This window comes from Artibeus jamaicensis, unplaced genomic scaffold (assembly GCF_021234435.1).
Source record: "Artibeus jamaicensis isolate MK-2021 breed Jamaican fruit bat unplaced genomic scaffold, CSHL_Jam_final contig_233, whole genome shotgun sequence".
Classification (NCBI taxonomy): domain Eukaryota; kingdom Metazoa; phylum Chordata; class Mammalia; order Chiroptera; family Phyllostomidae; genus Artibeus; species Artibeus jamaicensis.
Window position 1 is genome coordinate 42,987,030 of NW_026521486.1, and position 9,027 is coordinate 42,996,056.

Consider the following 9,027-nt stretch of genomic DNA (forward strand, 5'->3'; position numbering starts at 1 on the left):
CCGCCATGCTGCTCTGCTCTACAAGTGTCATGGGAACTCTGCTGGTGACACATTTATGCACGTTGGATGGACAGGGTGGCAATGCTCTGGCATGACATGGTGAAACAAAGCTCTCCTCGTGTGCCCAGGTAAAGCTTTTTTAAGGGCTGTGAGCAGGGGCTGCCACCTCCTCTGCACTGTAGTCGGTCTAGTTATATATTAAAACCCCAGTGGCCGAGGCCTTCTCAGTAGTGGTTTCCTCCCAGTTCTTGCACGATACCTACAAATTCCCCTGGCTACCCACATTCATTGTTGCCATGTTTGATGTTCTACATTAACAAGGTTGAATAGTGGACTTACGGGCAATGCATTAGCCAGTGCGGACTCATGCTAAGACGTTCACATCTTGTTACAGTATTTGTTGCACTGTTGAGAAAAAAACCCTTTTTTAACTTAGAAGCTAAAAGGGAGAGCCATCATTAACAGTCTGTGGGTGCCCCCAAACAAGAAACAGCTTGCTAGGAAAATGCCAAGTCCCTCTGAGAAGTTCTCTAACACCCCTATTCACAGCAACCATCTGGTCATAACTCAGACGTGAATTGCTTATATACTTTGGTTTCAACTCAAGGGATTGTAGTTGGATGACTGGGTGGTTCAAATGAATCTCATTGGTTTTTGCCCCCTGTCTCCACCCAGGGAGGTGATTTCCCCAAAATTCTTATTGGTCAGACTATATTTTCATGGAAAAGAAGGGCCTACCTTCTGTAATCCTTCATGAAAGCCTGCCAGTAATTCATGGATGATACTCAGATGATTTCCCCACACCTTCAGGCAGGCATCTATTACTTAAAACCATCATATCAGTGAAAACTGGGTTTATATGTCATAGAACTAGATTCTGCTGACTACACTCAGCCAACTGTGTGCGTTTAAATGGACACCTAATTGGATGGGAGTTTAGCCAGGCGAAGGTGACAGATCCGCTGCCACCAGGCCATACGGAATTGACTGTCACTCATTAAAGTTATCCTTAAGATAAAGTTAAATCTATTTCATTTCCTTGCTCAGGATCAGTAAAGTAAATAGAACTAAGATGGGAGAATTAAAGGAGATATTCTAGGGAAGAGCATTGACAGCTGAAATATAATCAGTTTCTAAGATTTATAATGCTATTGACTTTTCTTTTGCATCATAAATTTCACTGCTGACTCTGTGCCTGGGTTTATTATAATATCGCATCCTATTAGGGAGATCAGCTTTGCTGGTGACGAATGAAAATCACTGATATGAAAAAAATTCCCATTATCAGCTTATCATCTAATTATATTAGCATCTTTGTATCCTATTATCAACTTTTTTAATATGAAATAACATTTCCTAATGACAGGGGTTTCACTAATGCTATATGAGTGATACTAATACCATTTGTGAGTTCTCATCATGCATGTCCTGCTTGAAAGCAGAGAATATTTGTTTTCTACACAGACTTCAGTGATTGCAAATGGTGTCTGGCAATTCAAGTAAAAACGACGCTTTATGGAAAAGCTCTCCCCCTGCTCAGAATGAGGGGCCCTTCACAATTTGTCTCCAGCCTTCGATTAATAGCATGGTGACTCAAAAATACAGCAGATAGGGGGAAAAAAACTGCTAACCTACAGAATGCAAAGTAGAATGTATCTAATTTCTTTGATTATCACTCATGCTATTCTCAAACTCAAATCAGGGTGAAGTTCAGCTGAGTGAACTATATTATCCAAAATCACAAATGTTCTGTATCAAGTGTTTGCCCATGCCACTCAGTAAGAGATTTTTACTTATTTCTTAGCAATTCACAACTTTCTTAGATGGGGTGAAACCTGGTAAGGAAAAAAAAAACAGCATTTCTAAAATTCATTTTTTAGAGTGTGATCGAATCATTGGAGTTTGTGGCTCTATCTGCAAGATACTGAACCAGTCAGTCACCTCCGCGATTCAGTATGACAACCAGTCAATGCAGTGAGAAAATCAATTTTATCGGCTCATTGAGCTGAACCAATGCCTGTGGGCACATGCAAATCAATGGCCCTCCGTGGCTTCCCATCACTGCTACGGCAGCTGCCTCTCTCTCGCCATGGGTATAGGTGGTCTCACTCAGCCAAAATTTCCACAAAAGGAAAGCCCAGCTCTTTCACGTATTTTTAAGTTCCCCTGGCATCTGGCACCGAACTATGAGACACTTGTTAGGTAGTGTCTCAAAGGGCCAAATACATGCCCTGGCCAACAGCAGCCCAGGGCCCCCGAGAGCAGAATGGGCTGCTTGACGAGCTCCTTGGCTGCCCTGCTCCTTCCTTGTAGAATTCAGAATTCGAGCTCCACCCCAATGTGTCACCAACTGACAGTCAGAACGGCTTCTCTTCAGCATCTCTTCCAGGTCCTCGGACACAGTCATGTACCTGCAGGCCCCATCTTGACATTCCAGAATTCCTACAGCGGTGAAGTAGCTTTGCTTTATGAACCCTCCCCGCCCATCACTAGCTGAAATATAAGCCCCTGAAATGAAGCTGCTGGGTGTTTATAGCCCATGCAATGAATGGCAAATCACAGGGTTTATTAAATATTGAGTCACTGCCCTGGCTGGTGTGGTTCAGTGGATTGAGCATCAGACTGCAAACCAAAAGGTCGCAGGTTCAATTCCCAGTCAGTACGCATGCCTGGGTTGCAGGCCAGGCCCCCATCTGGGGACATGTGAGAGGCAACAGATCAATATATCTCTCATATATTGATGTTTCTCTCCCTCTTTTTCTCCTTCCCTTGCCCCTCTCTAAAAGTAAATAAATTAAAACAAATTGAGTGACTGAATTGATTAATTAATTAATTAAAAGCAATGACTCTCAAACTTTAATTGGCATTTTTTTAAATCACCTGAAATCTTTTTTTAAATATGGGTTCTTGCACTCCACTCCCCCCACCCTAAAAATCTTGTTTGTCCTAGATGGGGTACATTCATCTGAATTTTAACAAGCACCCTACGTGTTGTGCTTTGATTCAAGTGTCACTTGTCTTCCATGGATCTGACTGGTCCCCTACTTTAAAAAACTACATAAATGTTTATTATAAGAAAAATGTAGTTTTTTGGACTTCCGCCAAGATGGAGGCATAGGTGTAGACACCATGCTTTCTCACACAACCAAGTTTAGAGACAACAAAATATTAGCAACAGAAAACATAGCCAGAACACAGAAAATCGAACTTTTCTGAAGTCCAATAACGACGAATTCTTCAGCCTGACTGGTAAGAGGAGTGAAACCAGCAGCTGGCGGAGCAGGGTTGCACAGGAAAACTCAGTCAGACGGACTCAGGTGCACGGATCCCAGGCGTGGGGTTGCAAAGGGTCGACCCAGTGAGCAACCTGCGGACCCAGCAAGGATGAAGTGAGCAGCGGGTTGACTGTGCTGGCGCATTCCTGCACAGATAGACCGCGAGGAAGTGGGCAGTGAGACAGGACCGAGCGGATCCCAGCTACAGGAGGCAGCAGAGACAGCCGCCATTTCCCCACTCTGACCCCGCCCCCACATACAGCGTCACAACCCAGCGACCCCACCCTGGAGGCCTGGCCCGCCCCTAAGGCTCCGCTCCTCATACTTAATGGGCAAGAACAGACCAAAAATGGCTCAAGAAGATCTCAAAGCCCCAGGGCCCATAAATCTAAGTGACGAAGAAAGTAAAACTTTCAGAGGCACAGATCGAAACACTGGTGATCAGGATACTCACAGAACTGGTTGATTTTAGTCACAAATTAGAGGAACATATGAAGGCTAAACTAATTGAAATGAATGGAAATGCACAGGAAACCAATAGTAATGGAAAGGAAACTGGGACTCAAATCAAAGGAGTGGACCAGAAGGAGGATAAAAATGACCAACCAGAAAAGAATGAAGAAACAAGAATTCAAAAAAATGAGGAGAGACCTTAGGAACCTCCAGGACATCTTTAAACACTCCAACATCCTAATTATAGGGGTAACAGAAGGGGGAAAGGAACAGCCATCAGTGGAAAACTTATTTGAACAAATAATAAAAAAGAATTTCCCCAATCTGGCAAAGGAAATAGACTTCCAGAAAATCCAGGAAGCTCAGAGAGTCCCCAAGAAGGAACACACCAAGGCACATCATCATTACATTAGCCAAGATTAAAATGAAAGAATTCTAGAAGCAGCAAGAGCTAAGGGGACAGTCACCTACAAAGGAGTTCCCATCAGACTGTCAGCAGATTTCTCAAAAGACACCTTACAGGCAAGAAGGGGCTGGGAAGAGGTATTCCAAGTCATGAAATCCAAAAACTTACAACCAAGATTGTTCTTTCCAGCAAAACTTTCATTTAGAATGGAAGGACAGATCAAGTGCTTCTCAGATAAGATCAAATTCAAGGAGTTCATCATCACCAAGCCCTTATTATATGAAATGTTAAAGGGACTTACCTAAGAAAAAGAAGATAAAAAAGATGAACAGTGAAAGGACAGCAAATGCACAGTTATTAACAACCACACCTAAAACAAAAGCAAGCTAAAAGGACAGCTAGATCAGGAGCAGAACCATAGAAATGAAGATCTCATGGAGGGTTAGCAACAGGGGAGTGGGAGGAGAAGGGGGGAGAAGGTATAGAGAATGAGTAGCATAGATGGTAGGTAGAAAATAGATAGGGGGAGGGCAAGAATAGTATGGGAAATATAGAATCTAAAGAACTTGAGACACGTGGTCATAAACTAAAGGGGGGGAATGGTGGGAGTGGGGGTGCAGGGTGGAGGGGAATGAAGGTGGGGAATAGAACAACTGTAATGGCACAATCAATAAAATAAAAATTTTAAAAAAAGAAAAGAAAAATGTTGTAAGTTGGCCCATTTCTACAGCAAGTATCTATTTCTGCTGTTGTGTTGCTTTCATCATTTATTCAAGCCTAGGAGAATGGTCAAGCATTTAAAACATATTTCCAGCTCTTCGCTTCAGTGAAAACTAGTTGGGAAGGCCTCCCTAATGAAAGTGTGAAAATATCTTCGCCTGGAATGCCTGAAAGTCTCAAGAAACGTGTCCCCCGCTTGGCTTTTTTTGAGTTGCCTTAGCCTCAGTCTATTTCCAAGCACCCTGGAGCAGAAAAATAAAAAGAACAGGTCCCGAGCCGTTTCCACCACTACGGAGAGCTGAGAGGAGTCACAGAGAAGCTAATTAGACTGTCAGACTAGAGAAGAAAGCACGAGAAAGCCAGCTTCTTGGAAAGCTACATAGAAGCTAAGCAACACGGAGAAGGTGAGGAGGGTAAAAACGTCACGTCTCTGAAAGCTTCTCAACTCCTCCCAGGCGGACATGTGCCCCATTCCGCATTCCTGTTCTGAGTTCATAAGCTCCTGTAACAGACCTCCTACAGCAGAGTTAACTGAGGGGCTCCCTGCACGTCGGGAGGTAAGCTCCTTCCAGGCCAGGGCTGTGATCGCCAATGTCATGGTTAGGAGCTTGTTTTATTAGAGTTAGACCCCAAATTCAAATCCAGATGACCACTGACCGATTGTGTGAGCTCCCCAGCCTATCCTCTGAACCTCGACTTCCTCCCCTGAAAAGTGGACACAGTAACAACTCCCCTGGCAGCATGGGTGCATGAATTAAGGGAGATAGCTCATGAAAATCTTGGCAAACTTGTACTGTAAGCGTCTGATAAATGTTAGCTTGTATCAATTATGATCCATTTGGGGTCCCCAGTACGACTTATGATAATGGAATGGAAAGGAGGACCTGTGATACTCACCCCAGCACAGCCAGCCTCTGCCTCCAGCTGGGCCCCTGAGGAAGACCACGCGAAGGCCAGTCGAACGTTCACTGCTCATCACTCTAAGAACTCGACACAAGCTTACATGAAGGGCTTAACCCTCATGCCCCTGGGCCAAAAGTCCCAGGAGACTTCCATGGCCTCGTCTTCTGTGTCTGCCCTTTAGCTCTTAGCTCCTGAAGGTTCCCACTGCCTGGAAAGATACTCGAAAAAAGGATGTCCGTGGAGAGGCGTCCGGAAACCACAAACTGGAGACGGCGAGCCCCTGCCTCGGCTTGCCCGGGGCAGTCCCGGTGGCGTTATTAGTAAGACACCCTCGCTCATGCTGTGCTGCTACCATTATCCAGCCCCGAGGCATCGGAGATCCAGCGTCCCTCCAAGGCCCTTGCACACATTGGAAGCAGATGGAGCCTCTGTCGTGGCACCACCCTCGGGGGCTAACAGGGAAGAGAAGCAATCAGGGAAGAAAAAGCCTCCAAGGACGTAAGCTACTGGCCCCCACCTCCATTCCACAGGCCCTGCTCCTGAGCCTCGCAGCCCAGGTGGATGCCTGGGAACCCCTCTGCTGGAACCTCCGTCAAAGCCCCTCTTCCTCCGGTGGGGGAGCCCAGGATAATTTTAGTTAGACCCTTAATCACTCTCGGGATAATTTTAAAGAGACCCTTAAACCTTGCTCCTAACAGGGTCTCCAACCAGTACAAGAAATTCAAAATGTGAACTTTCACTTTAGAAAGTCTTTTCAGGGGCCTAAAAACTAATGCATTATTGGTGATCATAAGATTCTTGGGTGAGGGAAAAAAGATGATCTAACAAATCCGGAAAAAACTCACAATCAGCCGTATTAACTAATTCTGGCAAGCAATTTGCATTCACAATGTGCTCCCGGAATATGACCTCACTTCTGCTTTTCGGCAGGACTATGAGATTGGCAATGCAGCCCAACATTCACAAGTGATAAAAGAACTAACCGTAGGTGACCGGCCAAAATGACACAGCATAAAAGGGGCAGACCTGGAACCCGCTCCCCAGGCTTGTGGCTTCAGATCTAGCAAGTCTTTCCCATACCAGTCACATCCAACCCAGACTAAACTTGCAGTAGGGTATACGGAAAAGACAAAAGAAAAAGAAAGGAGAAAAACACAGAGAAGGGAAAGTCCAGGAGGGATCATTTAAGCAGCTGAGGCAGCATCGCTGACCCACCCTTCCCATGCAGACGTGCATGCAATGAGAAATGATTGGACACCGGGCCACATGATTTACTCAGTTTGACTCCGTCTCAGACGCTTCCATAATGAGAGCATCTCACTTGCTGGATGTGATGCTCAGATGCAAAGCCTTGTACCTTTGGTAACACAACCCCTAAACATACAGGGACACAGCTGGTTCACCTGCTGCTCAACCCAGGGAAACAGATGTTGGAGGGAAAACCCCAGGGAGAGGCGATGTCAGGGCCCCCCGAGTGCCCCGGCGTCCAGCACTGCCGAGGGGAGAAAGCGCTTCCACAGGCCCCACCTCACCCGCTCCTGTCAGCATCCCTGAGAAAGGGGGAGGCAGGAAGGAGAGAAGCGGTTGTCCCCATCCCGTAGATGGGGCAGGAGAATATTTCAGACAGTACACTGTGTTGTTTCTTTCTCTGCATCTGTGCTGCAGGGGACAGAAGTGGACTATGAACATCAGGCCCCCGAGGGCAGGGCCTTCAGGGCTGGGCGAGGTTCTCTGGCCCAGCCTTGGTCCAGAAACCACAGATTGCCTGCCTCCAGGGCACCAGGGCACCAGGCTTGGCCTCCGGGGACGGCACAGATGCCAGCTGGGACCTTTCAGGCCTCAGGCTGGACTGTCCTCCCTGGAACACAAGGAACCACTGATACTCCCGGATTCTTGTACAACCCAAGGGAGTTAGAAGGAGCCCCAGAAATAATGATAAATAAGTCTCTTGCTCACCCCGGGAGATAAGCACAATGTGGGGGGAAAAGGGCAGTTCCAGCTTTTTTTATATTAAAATAATTTTAAGGTCATATAAGGTAAAAGCAATTTAAAAATTCACACCAGAAATACGGGGAAGGTGCAGAGATTTGCCCTATACCCCCTGACCCTACAGGTACATACCAGCCCCATCATCAACACCCCCCACCAGAGTGGTACTTCTGTTACAGTGGATAAACCTAAACTGATCACTGGAAGTCCATAGTTTACAATGGGATTCACTCTTGGTGTTGCACATTTTATGGGTTTGCACAAATGTATAATGACAGGCATTCGCCACTGTGGTATCATACAGAGTAGTTCCACTGCCCTAAAAATGTTCCCTGCTCTGCCCATTCATCTCTCCCTCCACCCCCAACCACTAATCTTTTTACTGTCTCCAGAGTTTCACTTTTTCTAGAATGGCATATGGTTGGAATCAGACACTCTGCAGCCTTTTCAGATTGCCTTCTTTCATTTCAGACTGCATTTAAGGTTTCTCCGTGTCTTCTCATGGCTTGATAGCTCATTTCCTTTAGCACTGAATAATATATTCCATTGTCTGGATGGAATAAGTGAACTGTGGTTCACTTATTCCATCACCTCCTGCAAGACAACTTGTTTTGCATAGACTTTGTTTAAATGAAGAAATGTGAAACTTCATGTGGATCTTATTTTGTGATTGCAAATTTCTTCCCACCAGATGAGTGAGAAGAAAACTAAGATGCCAAACATCCATAAAAACCCATTTTTGAGGTATAAGGGCAACCCGTGCTTGTAATGAGACACTTGGTTTATTGGACAACCTACTGGCTGATTTGTGGTTCTCCCTTTGTTTCCTACATGGACCTCAATTGTTTAATGTGACTTTGGGGTGCCCTGTTCTTTACTGACTGACTTGATTGATTGTCTCAATACCAGTTATGATCCTAAGGATGTCTTGCCAAGACAGCTCCTGTGGTTCCTTTTAAATGGGGCTCCCAAGGCTCCCAGTCATTAAGAACTTTTTGTGTCCTGGTTTCAGGGGCTTTCATTAGGACATAAAAAGTAGCTCAGTTTTTTGGTTCCTTGTCTTGGAAGAGTCTAGGAATATAAACTCACACGATATTCATCTGGTTGTAAATGTCTCTTACACCTGTCCTGTTCTGCTCCCATTCTGCAGCAATGTGAATTTTGGTGTGGTTTTTTTCTTAGCACTGGAAGATTTCTTTTCTAGTAAGGAGGGCTTCTCCTGGTACCTCGGGTTGCCATTCGCAGGGTAATCTCTGTAAAAAATGTCATTCATCCCTTCAT